The 22,890-nt window shown below is 46.0% G+C and overlaps 1 protein-coding gene across 1 annotated transcript in view; it reads right to left on the bottom strand.

The window, feature by feature from the left end:
- Positions 1 to 22,890, bottom strand: part of LOC144829159 (leukocyte elastase inhibitor-like) — a 415,450-nt gene that overhangs the window by 324,402 nt on the left and 68,158 nt on the right. Inside the window, exons 2-3 of the mRNA XM_078688016.1 lie at positions 20,226 to 20,387; positions 11,197 to 11,358 (exon numbers count right to left, since the gene is read on the bottom strand). The gene's annotated coding sequence lies outside the window, so the exon portion shown is untranslated. The remainder of the gene's footprint in view (positions 1 to 11,196; positions 11,359 to 20,225; positions 20,388 to 22,890) is intronic.

Here is a 22,890-nt window from a genome sequence, read left to right as displayed (position 1 = left end):
GGATGCTACTAAGGTGGCTTTTGTCCTCTCCTACTTGGGCAGGACAGGGGCTAATTGGTCCATTCCTTATGTGGATAGGGATGACCCAATCCTCCATAATTGTAATCAGTTTAAACGTACCATGACTCGCCTCTTTGCTAAACATACATATATGCAGGCTAGCGATAAACTCTTAAATTTAAAATAAGGGAATACAGATTTATTGACCTACCTCACCAGTTTCAACCGTCTACTGACAAACACAGTGGCCAGAAGAAAAACGTGTCTCTCTCTTTTATAAAGGATTAAGAGACGATTTAAAGGACGCTCTTGCTCATATTGTGGACTTGCCAGAAGACTACTCTGATTTTGTGGTAAAACTGGACCATAGGTTAGGAGAAAGGAAAGGAGACAAAATCAAAATAGAATCTAGGTTAACTTTCATAGACATGAAAAGAAAGATGTAGACAGTAAATTCCCCGAACCTGAACCCATGCAGATAGGGACACTCAAGGGTCCACTGTCCTCAGAAGAGAAGGAAAGGAGAAGGAAACTCCTAATATGTTTGTATTGTGGCAAGGCTGGCTAGTGAGTGCCCAGTAAAACCCAAGACTCCAAAAAAGGTCACTGTATCAACCTTCTGTTCTAAGGAGTCGGAAAACGAATAAGCTCGACAAGGGGAGAGGTTACTTGTTCGAGAAGGAATTTGACTCAGACCTCTAAATCAGCAGCCTATACATTTCCTCATATACCTAAACACTTTTTGATTCAGGTCATCCTGATCGTAAGCACTCAGTTAAGACATTCCCTCCCAGTGCTTCTTGATTCAGGAGCTACGGGGAACTTTGTGGAAAACACATTAGCTAAAAAATTAGGTTTGCCCATAGTTCCAAAACCTTGTCTTGAGGCAGTATGTGCTGTGGACGGATCTGAATTGACTTCAGGTTTAATCACAAAACAAGCCCAATCATTATGGTATGTCAAAATGGACACAAGGAGCAGATTAGTTTTGATCTAATAGATACCCCTAACTTTGGATTGATCCTCGGAGTACCTTGGCTCACCACTCATAACCCAAAAATATATTGGGTATCTGGAACAGTCACTCTAGATTCTTCCTTTTGCAGAGCCAGTTATCAAGAAGCAGAAGCAGGAAATGAACAATTAACTGTGGTACATTGTGCCAACGTCACTCAAGTAGAAAGTATTCTTCCTCCTGAATACATGGAGTTTAAGGATGTCTTTGATCCAGTGAAAGCCAGTGTTTTGCCTCCACACCAGTCCTATGATTGTTGCATTGACTTAATCCCAGGGGCCCCTTTGCCTAATAGCAGAGTGTATGCTCTTACTGATGAAGAAATAAAATATTTAAGAACATACCTGGACGACTTATTGCAATCCGGTTTCATTCGTCATTCCACTTCTCCAGTGTCATCGCCACTCTTTTATTCCGAAACCGGATAAATCCCTTCGCGCTTGCATTGACTATAGAGGACTTAAGGCCACAACAAAAAATAAATACCCACTCCCATTAACACCAGACTTGTTAGATCAATTACGACATTCCACGGTCTACACTAAACTAGACTTGCGAGGTGCGTATCATTTAGTAAGGGTAAAAGAAAATGATGAGTGGAAGACAGCCTTTACAACGAAATTTGGGTTATTTGAATACACCGTAATGCCTTTAGGGTTATAGAATGCCCCTGCAGCGTTTTATTTTTTTATAAATGAGGTTTTGCACGAATTTTTGGACATCTGTGTCATAGTATATATTGACGATATCCTCATCTACTCTAAAAATCAGAAAGAACACACACAACACGTCAGAGCTGTCTTAGCGAAATTAAAGGAACACCAACTCTTTGCTAAGTTGGAAAAGTGTACTTTCAATGCAAGCACAGTAGATTTTTTGGGATACTGTTTGTCACCTCAAGGAATTACCATGGACACTAAGAAAGTTAGTGAAATTAATTATTGGCCAGAACCCACTTCCTTTGAAGAAATACGGATATCTAGGCTTTGCCAACTCTTATAGGAGGTTTATTTCTCATTTTGCAGAAAGTATGGCCCCTATTACCAAACTGCTAAGGAAAGGACAACGCTTTGTTTGGAATGCTGATGCTTCACAAGCCTTTCAGCTTTTAAAACAAAAATTCACATCAGCACCAGTCTTGAAACATCCTGACCCAGATCTTCCGTTTTATGTAGAAGCAGATGCTTCACAGGTAGCACTCGGAGGAGTTCTATCTCAACGTGATCCTGTAAATGGTCAATTACATCCGATTGCATTTTATTCCAAAAAATTACTACCGGCTGAACAAAATTACACTGTGCCTGAAAGGGAACTCTTAGCCATAAAAATAGCCTTTTCTGAATGGAGACACCATTTAATGGGAGCAAAGTTCCCAATCACCATTTTTAGTGACCATTAGAACCTACAGTTCTTGGTTTCTATTAAAGCACTGACATCACGTCAAATACTGTGGTTACATTTCTTTAGTACCTTTGATTTCGTGATTACCTACAGGCCAGGTTCGCAACTAATTCAATCAGATGTTTTATCTAGATATGGACATACTTTAGAAACAAAAAAGAAAAGAAAGGGGAACCCACTATTGCACCACGGAACATTCTAGCACCAATACAACAGAAGGATTTTATGAAAGAACTATGCACAGCACATTTACAAACGGATCCTCAAGATTGGTTGAAGGGATCACATAACACAATTCAACAAGGCTTGTTGTACTATGATTCCTTGCTTTATGTGCCAACCACAGACCTACAAACACAAGTTATAGCATGGCAACATGCCTCTGCCTTAGCAGGACATCCTGGTTGGGTGAAAACCTTAGAGAATGTTCGAAAACACTTCGTGGGCCACCATGAGTAATGATGTTAAACAATATGTCAACACCTGTCCAATATGTGCTCGACAAAAAACGTCTCACAAAGCCCCTGCCGGATTACTGGTACCAATGCCATTACCCGCTCAACCTTGGCACACAGTAAGTGTGGATTTTTTAGTGAACCTTCCACCTTACTAGACATTCTCTACTGTATTGGGGATTGTAGATAATTTGTCCAAAATGCCACATTTTGTACCCTTAAAGAAATTGCCCACAGCAGTAGAATTTGCAGACATTTTCTTGAAAGAAGTTGTACGATTACATGGTTTACCGAGCAAGATAATTTCTGACCGAGGCAGTCAATTAAACTGGAAAAGCCTTTGTGAGAAACTGAAAGTGGAGGTAGCATTGTCCACTGCTTTCCACCCTGAAACAGACGGACAGATGGAGAGAATGAATCAGACATTACTTCAAACACTACGATGTTTATTGGCAGAATACACAAGTGATTGGCTTGAGGCTTTACCTATTGCGGAATTTGTTTATAACAATTCTGAACATGCAGCAACACACTGCACCCCATTCTATTTGATGCAGGGTTATCATCCAAGATGGTTACCTATCCTTGTAGAGGAATCTCTTCTCCCAAAAGTGACTGATAGATTAACAAGTTTATGTGACATACAGGAAAAAGCCAGGAAACACAAGTGTGTATAAAGAACGAATGAAGAAACAAGCAGACAAACATAGATCAGAGGCACCGATATATCAGGTTGGTGATAAAGTATGGCTTTCCACAAAAAACTTAAACATAGAAGGGTCTTGAAAGTTGCAAACTCGCTTTATTGGCCCCTTTTGTGTTACAGCAATTGTAAACCCTGTAACGGTAAAATTGGACTTACCCAGTGTTAGACCTGTCTGGCCTTTTGCGTAGACCCTCCTCTTAATTATTTATTTTGTCCCCTTTTTGCCCCTCAAACCCCCTTTTTATCTTTTTGTGTCCACTAGATTTTTATGGTGTTGTTTTGGGGGATAGATGCTCTTTGGCCCCCTCATAGACTTTTACCTCAGGCCTAGGTGCCTTTTCTGACTGGAATTCGCTCAGACCTACAAAATGGTGGCTATTAACTGACATAACCGCCAACCCCTGAGAACGCCCCATAGGATAACAGAGTCCTTCCAGAACCTTCTGGACCCTACTGGACCCAGAGAGGTCAGACTATAAAAGGACAGGGGCCAGGTAGCCATTTTGTGCAGTTCAATGAGCTGGAGGAGAGAGGCAGTGGTGTGGGGAGGAGGACGCAGTAGAAGTAGTTAGTTTGTCTGAGGGATAGATAACCTCTTCGTGTAGACGTTCCCCCTCTTGCCCCTGACCAAACCCTCTCATCAGACTCTACCTTCTGAGGGAATCGGTACGGCCGTGGCTGTCAGATCCTGAGCTCCTCTGACCCCCCCCCCCCCCCCCCCAATTCCTTTCACTGGTTCACCTTACGGGTATTTCCCAGGAAAAGACCTGGGCGAGTTACAACGCCCTGCGCTGCTGTGAAGCCTCTGAATCGGAGGCGAGGGACGGAGAAGGTGCTGCTGGGCTCGGCGCATGAGTGGATGAAGTGCTGATCGTCGCGCAGGCCCAGTAGTGCGGCTGACTGAGGTGGGAGCCGGCGAAGCACTGATCTCCGCGCAGGCCCAGCGGTAAGCGGTCGACTGAGCGAGTGAGGCGGCGCCTAGCAGGGACACTACTCACCCGCACCTGTGCTGCGGCCCATTCGAGGAGAAGGCAGCGAGGTTTACGAGGGTGACTGGAACACCGGCAGCCTTAGCCCGGCCTCTTCTCATTGCTGGCCTATGTGCGAAGGGCCCGATTTCCGGGAGAGGAACAGCTGGGAGGAGGGAGAGTGAAGATCGGTGTCAGCGACTTGCTTTGCCCAGGCCCAAGTAAGGTGGAGGAAAGGGGGGAAGATTAAAGAATAACTGAGGAATCAGCCGGGAAGGGGATCTTTCATGCCCCTATAACGGGATTAACTGGTGGAGCTCCTTCACACTTTCCTATTCTCTGAAGATCTCTATGACTAGCCCTGATAGGGTGAAGGAGAACCGTTTAGTAAGCCTACTGGGTTAAAGGCTCAGAGGGACAAGTATATTAGAGATTCTCCTCAGTGCTAGAGAAGTGATCTGTGATATTGAGGATACCAAAATTGAGTGTTGAAGTACATTGTGGGATTCTTTTACAGAGGAGGAGGGGAAGAAGAAACGGTGACTTCATCCTGTGTTACCTATGAGCAAGTTATAGCAGAGCCGTTTATGATATTACATCGGATAACTGTAACCTTGGGTTTACTCACATATTGCGAGAAAGGTGCCACACAGTGGGCAGAGAGATAACCTTCCAGGGTCCTAAGTCCTGGATATTTCTAAAGTGATAAGCTGAAGTGGATAAAGTGTTAAAGTTGTGATTGTTCTTTTGGTGTAGCCAGAAAACCTCAGCTTGGGTGGGCAATCTATTACTGTAGGAGGTGCTTAAGCTGTCGGTTGGGAAAGTGTTTCCTAGGATAATTCACTGTAAGAAGATAAACTATTACCAAACTGAATTCTTCTGATGTTATTAGATATGTGTGGAAAGAACTGATAAAATTGTACAGTGTAATTAAATGTAAAACTACAGAGGAGAGAAAAGCTAACAAAAATATTTTTATAAAACAGCTCGTATTTTTCCACAAAGATTGGTGTAGCGTCATTTTTGTGTGGAAGTGCATTTAATTACTGCTGGGTGGTGTGCAACCTTTACACATGCTCCTGTTTAGTGACTGTCTTACCCTAGGCCAGGCTACCCTATGTAACCAGGTTACCCTCGGTCCAACATATTGGTGTCTAGCGGTGGGATGCGAACTGTGGTTGCGACTACTCTGCAGTAACTAAGTGTAATCCACTGACCTACACCAGGAGTTTTCTCCTGGCGGCTTTCCTAATTTTTACTTTTGCTTTTTCCAAATTCATTCTTGGTGGTGGGGTGGAGGTAGCTTCAGATTGCCCCTTGTAACTCCATTCCTTTTGTGTGCCTGTCCCTGATTTGCCTTTAGCAAAATGGAATTTGCCTTGGAAGAACTGGACACTTATTCTGTGACTCAGCTTAGGGACTTTTGTCAACAGATGGGAGTGTTCTTTAAGCCGGGTGCCAAGAAGGGGGAGCTCCAGACCAGCTTGAGGGCTTGGGTGGCCGCACATGGAGAAGGGAAGGAGGAGGAAGAGGGGACAGACCGGGACACGGTCATAGGGGTAGAGGGATTGATCCATCCAGAGGTGGGAAACCTACTCCCAGGACCAATGACCTACTCAAGGGTGGGCATCGACATTGTGGTGCCATTGGATCCACAAACAACAGCTGGTCACAGGTTTATCCTGGTTCTGGTGGATCATGCCACCCGGTACCCAGAGGCAATTCCTCTGAGGACTGTCACTGCACCTGTGGTAGCTAGGGCCCTGATGGGGATCTTTACCCGAGTGGGTTTCCCCAAAGAAGTTGTGTCCGACAGGGGGACCAACTTTATGTCAGCATACATGCGGGCAATGTGGAAGGAGTGTGGAGTGACCTACCGGTTCACCACTCCCTATCACCCCCAGTCAAATGGACTGGTAGAAAGGTTCAACAAGACCTTGAAGGGCATGATCAGAAGTCTGCCTGAAAGCCTGCGGAGGAAATGGGACGTCCTCCTACCCTGTTTGCTATTTTCCTACAGGGAAGTGCCACAGAAGGAAGTGGGCTTCAGCCCACTTTGAGCTTCTGTATGGGCACCCTGTACGCGGTTCGCTCAGCCTGGTGAAGGATGGATGGGACAAGTCTCCCAGGAAACCCCCCCAGGATGTGGTGAGCTACATGCTGGCCTTCAGGAGCCAAATGGCAAAGTTGTGGAAGCAAGCTTCTGACAACTTGGAGGCCAGCCAGGCAGTCATGAAAGAGTGGTATGACCACAACGCTCACCCGGTGGAGTTGGAGCCTGGCCAGAAAGTGTGGGTAATGGAGCCTGGGGAGCTAAGTGCCCTCCAGGATCGCTGGACAGGCCCCTTTGAGGTGTTAGAAAAGAAGGGTAAGGCCACATACCTGGTGGACTTTAAGACCCCTCGACAGCCCCTACGGGTGCTACATGCTAACCGACTCAAACCCCACCATGAGAGGCCCGAGGTCATCTTAATGATGGTGACTGATGGAGGAGAGGAAGCGGAAAGCGAACCTCTCCCAGACTTGTTCTCGTCTCAAGAAAAGGATGGGTTAGTGGAGGGAGTTATTCTCTCCCCAACCCTAACTCCTGAACAGCGGGAGGACTGCCGCCAGATACTGGAGCAGTACTCTACGTTGTTCTCCCTTGTCCCGGGAAGGACTCACCTGTGTACCCATGATGTGGACACAGGGGACAGCCCACCAGTGAAGTCAAAGACCTACCGGCTGTCCGACAAGGTGAAGGCTAGCATCCTTGGAGAGGTTACCAAGATGCTGGAGCTAGGAGTTATAGAACCTTCCAGTAGCCCCTGGTCCAGTCCGGTGGTTCTAGTGCCAAAAGCAGCTCCACCAGGCACCACTCCAGAACTGAGGTTCTGTGTGGATTACCGGGGACTGAACTCAGTTACCAAAACTGATGCTCATCCGATCCCTAGGGCGGATGAATTAATTGACCGGCTGGGAGCTGCCCAATATCTAAGTACCTTTGACCTCACTTCGGGGTACTGGCAGATCTCCCTGACAGATGGAGCAAAGGAAAGGTCAGCCTTCTCCACGCCTGAAGGACACTTCAAATTTTGTGTGATGCCCTTTGGGCTCAAGAATGCCCCTGCCACTTTTCAGCAGCTGGTGAATCAGTTCCTCTCTGGAATGGAGGGTTTCTCCGCTGCTTACCTGGATGACATTGCTGTCTTCAGCAGCAGTTTGGAGGACCATTTGCAAGCAGTTCTCCAGGCCCTGAAACAAGCTGGCTTGACAATCAAGGCCAGCAAATGTCAGATTGGGCAGGGGTCGGTTGTGTACCTTGGACACTTGGTGGGTAGGGGAACAGTGCAGCCCCTCCAGGCAAAGATTGAGGCAATCATGGCCTGGGAACCCCCCAAGACCCAGACTGTGGTCCGAGCTTTCCTGGGCCTCACAGGTTACTACCGTCACTTTGTGAAGGGGTATGGCACTATTGTAGCGCCCCTCACAGAGCCTACCTCAAAGAAACAACCTCGACGGGTAGTTTGGACAGAGGCTGGTCAGCAAGCTTTTGAAAAACTGAAGCAGGCAATGTGTGCAGCACCGGTCCTGAGGGCCCCAGACTTCTCCAAGGAGTTCATTGTCCAGACAGATGCATCAGAACATGGCATTGGGGCAGTGTTATCGCAACTTAATGAAGAGGGCCTGGATCAGCCAGTAGTTTTCCTTTCCAGGAGACTGCTTCCCCGGGAACAGAAGTGGAGTGCAATTGAGAGGGAAGCCTTTGCGGTGGTGTGGGCTCTGAAGAAGTTGCGGCCATACTGGTTTGGCTCGCACTTCCTGGTTCAGACTGACCACCGCCCCCTTCGTTGGCTGATGCAGATGAAGGGGGAAAATCCCAAGTTGTTGAGATGGTCCATCTCCCTACAGGGAATGGACTTCCGGGTGGAACATCGGCCTGGAGTGGACCACGCCAATGCAGACGGTCTCTCTAGGTATTTCCGCCTTAGTGATGAGGACTCCCAAGGGGTTGGGTAGCTCTCCCTACTTTCAGCTGGGGGGGGGACACGTGTTAGACCGGTCTGGCCTTTTGCGTAGACCCTCCTCTTAATTATTTATTTTGTCCCCTTTTTGCTCCTCAAACCCCCTTTTTATCTTTGTGTCCACTAGATTTTTATTGTGTTGTTTTGGGGGATAGATGCTCTTTGGCCCTCATAGACTTTTACCTCAGGCCTAGGTGCCTTTTCTGACTGGAATTCGCTCAGACCTACAAAATGGTGGCTATTAACTGACATAACCGCCAACCCCTGAGAAAGCCCCATAGGATAACAGAGTCCTTCCAGAACCTTCTGGACCCTACTGGACCCAGAGTGGTCAGACTATAAAAGGACAGGGGCCAGGTAGCCATTTTGTGCAGTTCAATGAGCTGGAGGAGAGAGGCAGTGGTGTGGGGAGGAGGACGCACTAGAAGTAGTTAGTTTGTCTGAGGGATAGACAACCTCTTCGTGTAGACGTTCCCCCTCTTGCCCCTGACCAAACCCTCTCATCAGACTCTACCTTCTGAGGGAATCCGTACGGCCGTGGCTGTCGGATCCTGAGCTCCTCTGACCCCCCCCCAATTCCTTTCACTAGTTCACCTTACCGGTATTTCCCAGGAAAAGACGTGGGCGAGTTACTACGCCCTGCGCTGCTGTGAAGCCTCTGAATCGGAGGCGAGGGACGGAGAAGGTGCTGCTGGGCTCGGCGCATGAGTGGATGAAGTGCTGATCGTCGCGCAGGCCCAGTAGTGCGGCTGACTGAGGTGGGAGCCGGCGAAGCACTGATCTCCGCGCAGGCCCAGTGGTAAGCGGTCGACTGAGCGAGAGAGGCGGCGCCTAGCAGGGACACTACTCACCCGCACCTGTGCTGCGGCCCATTCGAGGAGAAGGCAGCGAGGTTTATGAGGGTGACTGGAACACCGGCAGCCTTAGCCCGGCCTCTTCTCATTGCTGGCCTATGTGCGAAGGGCCCGATTTCCGGGAGAGGAACAGCTGGGAGGAGGGAGAGTGAAGATCGGTGTCAGCGACTTGCTTTGCCCAGGCCCAAGTAAGGTGGAGGAAAGGGGGGAAGATTAAAGAAGAACTGAGGAATCAGCCAGGAAGGGGATCTTTCATGCCCCTATAACGGGATTAACTGGTGGAGCTCCTTCACACTTTCCTATTCTCTGAAGATCTCTATGACTAGCCCTGATAGGGTGAAGGAGAACCGTTTAGTAAGCCTACTGGGTTAAAGGCTCAGAGGGACAAGTATATTAGAGATTCTCCTCAGTGCTAGAGAAGTGATCTGTGATATTGAGGATACCAAAATTGAGTGTTGAAGTACATTGTGAGATTCTTTTACAGAGGAGGAGGGGAAGAAGAAACGGTGACTTCATCCTGTGTTACCTATGAGCAAGTTATAGCAGAGCTGTTTATGATATTACATCTGATAACTGTAACCTTGGGTTTACTCGCATATTGCGAGAAAGGTGCCACACAGTGGGCAGAGAGATAACCTTCCAGGGTCCTAAGTCCTGGATATTTCTAAAGTGATAAGCTGAAGTGGATAAAGTGTTAAAGTTGTGATTGTTCTTTTGGTGTAGCCAGAAAACCTCAGCTTGGGTGGGCAATCTATTACTGTAGGAGGTGCTTAAGCTGTCAGTTGGGAAAGTGTTTCCTAGGATAATTCACTGTAAGAAGATAAACTATTACCGAACTGAATTCTTCTGATGTTATTAGATATGTGTGGAAAGAACTGATAAAATTGTACAGTGTAATTAAATGTAAAACTACAGAGAGGAGAGAAAAGATAACAAAAATATTTTAATAAAACAGCTCGTATTTTTCCACAAAGATTGGTGTAGCGTCATTTTTGTGTGGAAGTGCATTTAATTACTGCTGGGTGGTGTGCAACCTTTACACATGTGCCTCTGTTTAGTGACCGTCTTACCCTAGGCCAGGCTACCCTATGTAACCAGGTTACCCTAGGTCCAACACCCAGAGAATATCCAGTACATCCTACTTTTCATGTATCTTTGCTCACACCATATAACCCTCAGACCCGAACTGAACCCCCACCTCCACCCATCCAAATCAAAGGAAATCTAGAATATGAGGTTCGCAGTATAAAAGATGCTAAGAGAATCCGTGGGCGTTTGTTTTATTTAGTACAATGAAAAGGATATGATGAAACAGTAAATTCATGGGAACCAGCCTCCTATGTACATGCCCCAAGGCTACTCAGACTGTTTTATCTAAAAAATGCAGAGAAACCTCGCCCAGTAGGGGGGGGGGCTTTTGAGGGAGGCGACTGTTAGGGTCTGTGTGCAACAAAGAGCTTGTCCCCTTTCCCTGAAATAACGGTCTATGCTTTTGTGCTATTGTATACTCAGTATTGCATGTGATAAATGCACGCTTTCAGGTATTGTCGCGTTTGTTAAATTATTCTTGCCAAAATGCTGGGTTTGCTTTTGCCAAAGCTTCTTGTTCATTTGTTGCCACGTGTTGTTTGTTGCCGTTATAGCCCTCTCGTACACGAGTTTGCATATTAATGAAGAGCTGCATGTCTTCCATGGTTGCACGTGCAGCGCTTGTGAACCGCACCCATCGCTGCCTATAAAAGACAGCCCCGAGCGTTAACAGTTGCTTGCGCTCGTCCTACCTTCCCGCTTACCTGAAGATCCCACTACTCGACTCCTCCGGTCCTGGATTCTTCTGTTCGGGCCCTTCTCCTCTTCCGACCTGCATCTCTCTCTCGGGGCTGGATCCGGCTCCGATTTCCTTTTGCTGTTTCTGGCGATTCTCGGTTCCGGTACCCCTCCAAAAGCGGAACGACCTGAAATAAAAAAGACAAAGACAAGGTTAGCAAGCAAAATTTACCCACGATTGCCAAGTAAGTTATTTACCATACTTTTTCAAAGACTTAAACTGAAGACAGTTCAAGGATACCGGCCCAGACAAATTTGGTATTATCTTTGCTGGGACATTGTTGCTAAGACTATAATTTGGAATCGATTTAAGGCGCATATCTAGAACAGAAAACTGCTTTTCCTCCCGGATTGTTGGAAAGACTTACACGCTGTGTTTTGACTTAAGAATACAGCGCATCATATTTAAAGATTTTGAGAACATTATTGTGTGCTGCTTTGGGAGCATGTTTAAAGTGAGTTGAGACGCAAAACTGCAAGCCTTATCAGTATTCTAAATGTTTATGCATGACATATGTTAAACTTAACAGTGATTCTTTTTACTTAAGTAGGATATCGCACCCTGTATGAAAACCCTGCCTGGGAGCAGAAAGACAAGGAACAGAGAGGTGCATGCATGATTAGAGAATTGTGAAAACTAGTAGGAGAGAGCTAAATCGTAGACTAGGGATAAGCTATACTTATATGTCATTTTGTTTATGTTTCAAATAGGTACAACACCCAGCTCGTCTGAACTCCAGTATAAGCCTCAGCGGGAGCAGGGTTATCTCTCTTTGTTATTTTTTCCACTTGCCCCTTCCCTTGAGCTTCTTATCTTAGCACACTGTAAGTAATCAGAGTGCTGGAATCAGAGGTTTCAGGGTGGGTACGAACTGTCTTCAAAATCCAACAGAACTATCTGGATACTCAGGTGAGCCGGAGCTTGACACGACCTTCCCTCAGCGATTTCAGGGGAGATAATTTCTCCCGTTCTAGTAGATCATGTAAAAAGTATCCTTGGAGCATGAACCAAGTACTAATTGATTTCTTGACTAATGTGTTTCCACGTTGCTTGCATTCAGATTGTTGTACTTTTTTGTTTACTTTTGATTGCAAGTCCATCACCACCCCTTTTGTACCACTTTGTTTGCCATAAGTTGGCAGGGTATGCTCAGACGTGAGTCCCTTGCTCACTGGATTCAAGCAAGCCTGGCTGAAGACGGCTGAAATGCCAGAAACCGGTCCTAGGCAGCTTGTTTCCGGTCCAGGGAAGGCATGGCTTGGCAGTTCGGGCTGGACTGTTCCCATGAGGCACAGGGTCAGACTGATTTGCATATAGCCATGTCTGAACTGGGGAGGCAGAGTGGGCTAAAGAACGGTGATGGATTAAACCCAGATCAGTTGACTGGGTGTGAGTGTTTGATTGGTTCAGATGCTCCGTCCATCACCACACCCTTTTGTACCACTTTTATTGCAAGACAGCTTCAAGCCATTAGAACTAAAGCATTTTTAAAAGTATTTCCAATAGCTTAACGTGAATAACTAGCAATAATGAACCTTTGTGGCATGTGGCCCATTTCTGAAACATACACTTTAGCCACCTGCCGCTTTACCGCTGCCTACCCCTGAACCCTCAAGTCGCCCTCATCTCCCTGTACCTAGGACAACTCTTGAACCCTCATCTCACTCTCACCTCTCTATACCTCTAACCACCCCCAAGTTCTCAAGTCACTCTCACCTCCCTTTACCTCTACCCACCCGGAGACCTCAAGTCACCCGCAAATCCCTGTAACTCTGCCCACCCCTGAACCCTAAAGTCATTCACCTCCTTTTATAGCTAACCACTTCCGAACCCTGGAATCATCCTTAACTCCCTTTACCTCTACCCACCCTGAACCTTCAAAATCAACCTCACCTCCTTTACCTCTACCCCCGAACCCTCAAGAAGCCCTCACTACTCTTTACCTCTACCCACCCTGGAACGCTCAGCTTTAAGAAGTTTGTTTTCCCCCTTTTATTCGCACACCCTTTCTCCCTGTCGAATTGTTGCTGGACAGGATTCTTCCTTCCTCCTATGCTGTTGCTCGTCTTGTGAGCCACTCCTCCCCCCCATGTTGCTTGCCCCATTAACTCCCACCCCTCCCCCTTTCATTGATGGCTGACGTCCTGCCAGAAAACAAGCACCCAAAATCCTGCCAACAGGTTTCAAGATAACACAAAGATGCAAACGGCATTGTGTTGATCAAAGATACTGTTTAGTACTCCATCAATATTTAACTCTGGGCTCAGTTGAAACGCCTGACAAGATACACCCAAACTGATCTCGGTCAATAAAGAGCACATAAGGGTGCGTATTATTGTTTTCTAGCTAAGTTTAAACTTTGACAAATTCTATTTTTGCCGTATTAATGGATTACTTTTTCCTAGCAATCACATTTCTGTTAACTTGGACATTGAAATAAATTTATCCTGCCACTCTTATTTATGCATTTAAAGATCTTTGAAATCAGTGGTTTTCCGTGATTGCCTTCATAGAATTGTTAACTCACCACTCAAGTCATAAACGCTCAGCTTGCTCAAGAGAAAAAAGAAGCGATGTCACATGATCGCATAAAGCAGTTTTATTCTGATATGAGACATACTACTGCTACACTATACCTTTGAAGCATAAAAGAACAAACTCTTAATTCTTAGAGCTGGATTTGCAGCTTTCTTGGTCGGAAGATCAGGCAAAGCTTTGCATAGTTTACACAGCACCTGTGAAATAGATTTGCCAACCTAATATTAGGATAATAGGCCTTATGCTCCTCCCAGTTATTGAACATCTGAGGCAAGTCACATCCGATTAATATTGTTGAAATACCAAATATCATGCACATGGTCATTACAATTTCTATCCATGAAATTAGCAAAATAGTGAATACAAAACAGTGCACCCGCCGGTTAAAAGTCTACATATCAGCGCCCAGTGGCCCTATCTGACTGTCCAAAATGGCTACCTAACTTGAGAGCCCCTGTTTCTAGCCATAAAATATCCAGACAAAATTCAAGGGTGTGCACCATCTGCTGACAAAGCAGAGGGCAACATATTTCCAATGGACAGCTGGAATGATCCCTTCCCACCAACAACTTCAATGAGTAACCATGGCCTGAGCATGACGGGCTGAAACAATGTCCTGAAATATGATGGGTGCAGAGAATGGGCAGTGGTTCCCCCCACTGATGTCCGCGTATGGATGGTCTAGCTCCTGGCCTGTCTTTCAGCCTGGGGTGACAGTGTTGGCTGCAGACCAGGGCTGAGGCAATACGTGGAGGCCAGTGAAGTCGAGACTAATGTGGGGGCCTCATTAGCCTCAGCTGGCAGGAGTGTACCTTTGCTGAGGGAAGTACTACCGGGCAGTTCCACTGTGTGTGCCAGGTCAATGACCATGGCCACCTGAAGATTCTACCCTGCAAATCTTGCTCCTCCACCAAAAGGTGAGTGCTGCACAACATTACAATAACCGGAGATGTGTCAGGCTTGATTATGCAGCGCATTCTCCAACTTTCTATTGGATGAAGTTTAGATACCTAGCAAATCCCCTACCCATCTTCCCAGCACCCCCAAACACATTGCACCCAGTTGGAAATCAATACCCTCCGGTAATCTATCCTCCCAGCCAACGCGTGCCAACAACACTTTGTCGGAGACCGATCTTCGCACTCTCCTGCTCTCCAATGAACTTTTCTGTACGACCCCCGTTTCACTCACACACATGCCTATCTCTTTCATCCTCGCCAACCCTCACAGGCCCTCTACTCAAAAAAACAGAGGAATCACTGACAATAATCTTTGTAAAGTCCCAATCATACAGGAATACACCCTTCACGCGCCACCCCCGGCTTAAATACACACTCCTGAATTGCAGATTGGCCTCTAAACCCGCCACCGACATAGCCGATCTCATTACCTCTACTGAGCTTGACATGATAATTCTCACTGAAACATGGCTCACAGAATCCTCCTCGCCGCTCATCGACATCCTAGTATCCCCTAACTATGACAACATCAGGCTTGACAGGACTGGTAAGATTGGAGGAGGTATTGCATGCATACACCAGAGCAACATCACTGTAAACAGAGCTATATCCTCAGCACTCCCTTCCTGTGAATACATAAGCCTCAACATCAGCAGTAATGGCAAACCTGTCTGCTCACTACACATCATATATCACCCACCTGGTGACAACCTTCCATTCACTTAACTCCTCATGGACTTGATCACAACTCACCCTGGTCGACAAAACACCCAAATCTTCCTGGGTGACTTTAACCTTCACTGGAACGATCCCAACGACACAGTGGACAACAGTCTCAAGAATTTCCTGAACGTCTTAGACCTCAACCAAATTTGCAACAGCCCTACACACAATAAAGGCGCCACTCTGGACTTAATAATCTCTAAGAGCAATTCCACTCACTTGGAGTCGATCCTCCCTTGTGATTGGTCAGACCATCACATCATCACCTGCTTCATTATTGAAACAGTCAAACTTAACTCGGCCCAATCCACAAAACCTAAAGTATGGAAAAGAGATTGGAAAAAACTCAACCCAAACACGTTACCTACTTCAAGCCAGAACCTACTTCTACCCCCCCACTGGGTCCTCCAATGTACATAATCTCACCAACTACTACCTCAACTCTATGACCTCGATTATTAGCAAATTTGCTCCCCTGCAACTAAAGAGTTTCCACTGAAGTCGCCAAACCCTGGTTCAATGATCTTAACGAGGACAGACGCTCTCTTAGAACTGCTGAACGCAACTGGAGATCGGTACCATCCGCCAAGCTCCTCCTGACTCTAAAAAGAAAGAGAAATTACTACTATCGAAAGGTCAAGCGGACCAAAGCAGTCTTCCTCAGCCAACAACTTTACCAGGCAAGAAACTGTCCCCAAAAACTTTTTGAATGAATCAAAACTCAATCTAAGGACCAACCTCAACGCCCACAAGATCGGACTCAACCTCAACCCACATGTGAAGACTTTTCTAACTACTTTAATACAAAGACTGAGAACATCAAGAAAGATCTCAATGATCTAAACTCTTACTCCTGCCCGCTCACCAAAACTTCTCTATCCACTATCTCAACACAACAAATCCCGTCTAAGGTTGCTCTAAAAACACGAAGCGGCTTGCTCATCTTTTTACACCTATTCTGAAGACACTATAGGCAAATGTCTCAAATCCCTGAAGCCTTCCAATCTCCTCAGTGACCCTCTCCCCGCAAACGTGGTTAAAGATCTTACCCCTTGGCTACTGCCTCTCTGGACAAAAATCATAAACAGTTCACTTCTACAAGGTTGCATCCCTGACTCCCTTAATGTGGGGCAGATTTCTCCCATCCTTAAGAAACTCACAGCTGACCCCACGGACCTAAACAACTATCGCCCTATCCCCAATATTCCCACCCTGGCCAAACTTTTGGAAAAATGTGTTCACCATCAAATGACAACCCATATTGATCACTTCAACCTTCTCAACAATCACCAATCCGGCTTCCGGGCAAACCACAGCACGGAATCAGCCATTGCACACATCATTGATGATGCACTCCAAATAATGGATCAAAAGGAAGCATGCCTTCTGATCCTGCTAGACCTCAGCGTTTGACACAGTCAAACACGAGAACTTGATTGGTCTGTTGAAGCACAGAATGGGTTTATCAGGATCAGTGCTCAACTGGTTTACCTCTTTTATGCAAAACCGGACTCAAAAATTCAAAGTCAACAACACCCTGTCCTAATCTATTCCAGTTACGCTAGGAGTCCCACAAGGTTCGTCGCTATCCCATACAATCTTTAACTTATTCATTGAACCACTCACTGATCTGCTACAAGCGTCCAACGTGCAATTTCACATGTACGCTGACAATACCCAACTGTACCTCAAGATCAACACCCTTGATGACATTAATCTGCTTAACACCACTCTTTCCACCCAAACAGAAAATCACCTCAAATTGAATGCCTCGAAAACTGAATTCCTCCTAATTGCCCCACCTGTCAAAGTCCTGATAATGCACAATTGGATCAAACACCTTACAGCACTCAACGTTCAACCAACCATTGTGGATTCAGTGAAATCATTGGGTATAACTCTGGACTGCAACCTCAATATGCAGAAACACATTAATAACTCCACGAAGAGACCAAACTTTCAGATTAATACACTAAGGAAGTCGAAACCCTTCCTACCTCCAAATTACTTCAAAATGGCGGTTCAAGCTTTAGTTCTACCACGGGTGAACAATGGAAGTGTCTCTCTATGCGGTCTCCCCAAAGCCATTACAGCTCCTCTAAGAGCCACCACCAACGTAGCTGCAAGACTCATCACTGGCTCGAAAAGAAGGTCCCACATCTCGCCTGACCTAAAATCTCTAAACTGGCTGCCATTTAAAGCCAGAATTCACCTGAAAATAGCCTGCATGACACACAAGGCCTTACATCACCATGCTCCCAGCTATCTCACACAAAAACTCACAATATCCGGGGGGAACAGATCCACAAGAAGTGCGGCAAACCTCCTTTTGAAACCACAAAAATTCAACAAGAAAAAAACTTACAAACAATCATTCTCAGGATTGGCACCCAGGATATGGAATGCCCTTCCACCGGAAATAAGACTGAACCCCTCCACCTCATCCTTCAAGTTGGAAGTAAAAGGGATCCTTATGGCAAAATTCACCTAAACATAATCCCAGGTTTTCGTGACCTTGCTTCATCAGCCCGCCCTTGCTCTGCACCTTACCGCTTTGCTGTTTGTATACTCAACGATTTGCTGGTTTGTTTTTTTTCTTCTCATTATACTACTATGACTCACCAGGCTGCTCCTGTTCTGCACCATGTTTTACTTTTGGCTTCATGAATAATGCTGTGCTCTATGGTCTGTCAATGTATGATATAACTAAACTCATCTATTGTAAAGCGCTCTGATACACGCAAGGGTCTTGTCCGCTCTCTATAAAACTTTCAAATAATAATAATATCTGCTATAGAAGGCCTACATATGACCCATATTGTACTTACAGAAGCCCTTCGGTTACAGCACGGATTGTGCCCCATGGAGTGTGGCACAAACCTAGGCACTTCTTCCCTCAGGTGTTCAGCATGTGTAAAAGTGATCCCAAGCAGAATAAACTCACCTTTGACAACAGTCACTCGGCTAAAGCTCCAGTTAACAATACTGCTAATGTACCGGACATGGGTGAGGAGGGGTTCTGTTGCCCAGAACCAATCGGGCAAGGACTTGTGAGAACTTCTGATGGAAACACGAACTAGCCTCCAAACGATAAATGGGAAAATGTACCACCTTGTAGCCTACCTAGCCAAATGAAAGAAAGTCTAGATACCCATGGCCTTACCACGGACTATGGCAAACCATTCGCTAAAATTCTGACTAAGAAGCGCACTTCACTGGTCTGGCACAGACCACAGACATGGAGAAAATGGAAACTTGTCAAAAATCTATTTGGTGATATATTTGTCAGTCACAACTTCTCTGATCCATTTGTTGTTGAGAGGGTCCGCAGATTTCCTTGGCCCTAGACCTCATCTGGTGCTCTGAATAGCCCAATTGTTGCAAGTCTCCTAAATTATAGGGAAAGAGACATGGGTCTGAAGCTCGCCCGAGAGAAGTTGTTACTGGATTTTAAAGGAGATGCTCTCCCAGTGAACCCAGACTTCGCCACTGCCATGCACGAAGCTAAGCATGCATTCACATATGAAAAAGCCTATTTGATCCTTGGACATCCGCAATGGTAGGATATGTCCTGCCGGAAAAGCCTTTGTGAGAAACTGAAAGTGGAGGTAGCATTGTCCACCGCTTTCCACCCTGAAACAGACTGACAGATGGAGAGAATGAATCAGGCATTACTTCAAACACTACGATGTTTATTGGCAGAATACACAAGTGATTGGCTTGAGGCTTTGCCTACTGCGGAATTTTTTTATAACAATTCTGAACATGCAGCAACACACTGCACCCCATTCAATTTCATGCAGGGTTATCATCCAAGATAGTTACCTATCCTTGTAGAGGAATCTCTTCTCCCAAAAGTGACTGATAGATTAACAAGTTTATGTGACATACAGGAAAAAGCCAGGAAACACTTGTGTATACAGAATGATTGAAGAAACAAGCAGACAAACAGATCAGAGGCACCGATATATCAGGTTGGTGATATAGTATGGCTTTCCACAAAAAACTTAAACATAGAAGGGTCTCAAAAGTTGCAACCTCGCTTTTTTGGCCCCTTTTGTGTTACAGCAATTGTAAACTCTGTAACGGTAAAATTGGACTTACCCAGAGAATATCCAGTACATCCTACTTTTCATGTATCTTTGCTCAAACCATATAACCCTCAGACCCGGACTGAACCCCCACCTCCACCCATCCCAATCAAAGGAAATCTAGAATATGAGGTTCGCAGAATAAAAGATGCTAAGAGAATCCGTGGGCGTTTGTTTTATTTAGTACAATGGAAAGGATATGATGAAACAGTAAATTCATGGGAACCAGCCTCCTATGTACATGCCCCAAAGCTACTCAGACTGTTTTATCAAAAAAAATCCAGAGAAACCTCGCCCAGTAGGGGGGGCTTTTGAGGGAGGCGACGGTTAGGGTCTGTGTACAACAAAGAGATTGTCCAATTTCTATGAAATACGGTCTATACTTTTGTGCTATTGTATAGTCAGTATTGCATGTGATAAATGCACGCTTTCAGGTATTGTCGCGTTTGTTAAATTATTCTTGCCAAAATGCTGGGTTTGCTTTTGCCAAAGCTTCTTGTTCATTTGTTGCCACGTGTTTGTTGCCGTTATAGCACTCTCGTACACGAGTTTGCATATTAATGATGCGCTGCACGTCTTCCATGGTTACACGTGCAGCGCTTGTGAACCGCGCCCAGCGCTGCCTATAAAAGACAGCCCCGAGCGTTAACAGTTGCTTGCGCTCGTCCTACCTTCCCGCTTACCTGAAGATCCAGCTCCTCGACTCCTCCGGTCCTAGATTCTTCTGTTCGGGCCCTTCTCCTCTTCCGACCTGCATCTCTCCCTCGGGGCTGGATCCGGCTCCGATTTCCTTTTGCTGTTTCCGGCGATTCTTGGTTCCAGTCCCCCTCCAAAAGCCGAACGACCTGAAACAAAAAAGACAAAGACAAGGTTAGCAAGCAAGATTTACCCACGATTGCCAAGTAAGTTATTAATCGTACTTTTTCAAAGACTTTTCCTGAAGACAGTTCAAGGATACCGGCACAGACATATTTGGTATTATCTTTGCTGGGACATTGTTGCTAAGACTAAAATTTGGAATCGATATAAGGCGCATATCCAGAACAGAAAACTGCTTTTCCTCCCGGATTGTTGGAAAGACTTACACGCTGTGTTTTGACTTAAGAATACAGCGCATCATATTTAAAGATTGAGAACATTATTGTGTGCTGCTTTGGGAGCATGTTTAAAGTGAGTTGAGACGCAAAACTGCTAGCCTCATCAGTATTCCAAATGTTTATGCATGACATATGTTAAACTTAACGGTGATTCTTTTTACTTAAGTAGGATATCGCACCCTGTATGAAAACCCTGCCTGGGAGCAGAAAGACCAGGAACAGAGAGGTACATGCATGATTAGAGAATTGTGAAAACTAGTAGAAGAGAGCTAAATCGTAGACTAGGGATAGGCTATACTTATATGTCATTTTGTTTATGTTTCAAATAGGTACAACACCCAGCTCGTCTGAACTCCAGTATAAGCCTCAGCGGGAGCAGTGTTATCTCTCTTTGTTATTTTATCCACTTCCTCCTTCCCTTGAGCTTTTTTTCTTAGCACACTGTAAGTAATCAGAGTGCTGGAATCAGAGGTTTCAGGGTGGGTAAGAACTGTCTTCAAAATCCAACAGAACTATCTGGATACTCCGGTGAGCCAGAGCTTGACACGACCTTACCTCAGCAATTTCAGGGGAGATAATTTCTCCCGTTCTAGTAGATCATGTAAAAAGTATCCTTGGAGCATGAACCAAGTACTAATTGATTTCTTGACTAATGTAATGGTAAAAAAAAAAATTCTTATATTGCGCGACTAAGCCCAGAGGCATCTAGGCGCCTAAAAACGATATCATAAAATTGTCAGATAACAAGCACTACGGGTAGGCCTTGGAGAAAAGCCACGTTTTCAGGGCCTTCCGAAAGTTCTGGACTGACGGCTGTGTTTTAATTCCATGCGGAAGACTATTCCACAATTTAGGGGCTACAACTGAAAAAGCCCTCCCGCCCCATTTGGTTCGGCGAACACAGGGGACTACCAGCAAGTTCTTAGACGAAGATCGGAGGGCTCTCTCCGGAGCGTAAGGATGAAGCAACTTTTTCACGCCCTCAGCTCCCTTACCAGTAAGCGCCCCGTAGGTCAGGCAGAGAGTCTTAAAGGCAATCCTAGACTCAATAGGGAGCCAGTGTAGAGTTTTCCTGGCCGCCGTGGCGGAGGATAGTCTAGGAGCGTCCAGCACGAATTTAGCCGCCGCATTCTGAACTGTCTGGAGACGCTGCAAAAGACCCTTTTTAACTCCAGCGTACAGAGCATTACAATAATCAAGCCGTGAGGCCACTAATGCAACAACGACCTGCTTACGGGCCTGCAGAGACAGGTAATGCTTGATTTAACGGTGTACTTTAATGATGCCCCAACAGGTAGCTACTGTTCCATTTACCTGCTGTGCCATAGAAAGGTCCCGGTCCATAATTACTCCCAGGTTCTTAGCAGACTCTGTAGGAGTAGGACAAGTATCCAATGATGGAGGCCACCATTCGACGGTCCAGATGTTAGCATTGCCACCAAACACCAGAACTTCTGTCTTCACCCCGTTCAGTTTGAGTGAGTTGTTAATCATCCACCCAGCCACCGCCCCCATACAACTTCTAAAGTGGTGTATGGGGGGGCACCGAACGGGGGGGGAAGGACACCAAGATCTGTGTATCATCCGCATAGGAGACTATCTCCATCCCGTATGATCTCACCAACCTGGCAAGTGGGGCCACATAGATATTGAACAGGGTCGGACTTAGTGCCGACCCTTGGGGGGCCCCACATTGCACAGGAGAGGGAGGAGATAGAAAGTCTCCAAGCTTAACCCTTTGCTCCCTCTGATTCAGAAATGAGGCCAAAAGGCTCAAGGCCGAACCATCTACCCCTATCTCCCTCAGACGAGATGTTAGAACAGAGGTAGACAGGGTATCGAAGGCGGCCGTCAGATCTAAAAGAATCAGCACTGCGGTATGGGCCTGTTCGACCTCAGTGCGGATGTCGTCAAGCACAGTCGTCAGGGCCGTCTCCGTGCTGTGGGCCCTTCTGAAGCCATGTTGGGATTGATCCAACTGTCACGAGTGGTCCAGGAACGCCGCCAGATGCTTATTTAGATGGGACTCCAGCATCTTGGCAGGGGCGGGGAGCAAGGAAATAGGGCGGAAGTTATTGAGCACATCTGGATCCAAGGAGGGCTTCTTAAGGAGGGGCTTGACTACCGCACTCTTCCATTGATCAGGAAAGATACCATCCCTCATTGCTCTGTTCATGATGTCTAAGAGCCTGGGCAATAGGTGTCTCTGCACTCCTTCAGGAATTTAAGGGGACAGGGGTCTAAATGTGTT

The sequence above is a fragment of the Lissotriton helveticus genome, chromosome 4_1, assembly GCF_964261635.1.
Source record: "Lissotriton helveticus chromosome 4_1, aLisHel1.1, whole genome shotgun sequence".
NCBI lineage: Eukaryota > Metazoa > Chordata > Amphibia > Caudata > Salamandridae > Lissotriton > Lissotriton helveticus.
Note: the sequence above shows the minus strand (reverse complement) of the source record. Positions and strands in the feature narration are given on the sequence as shown.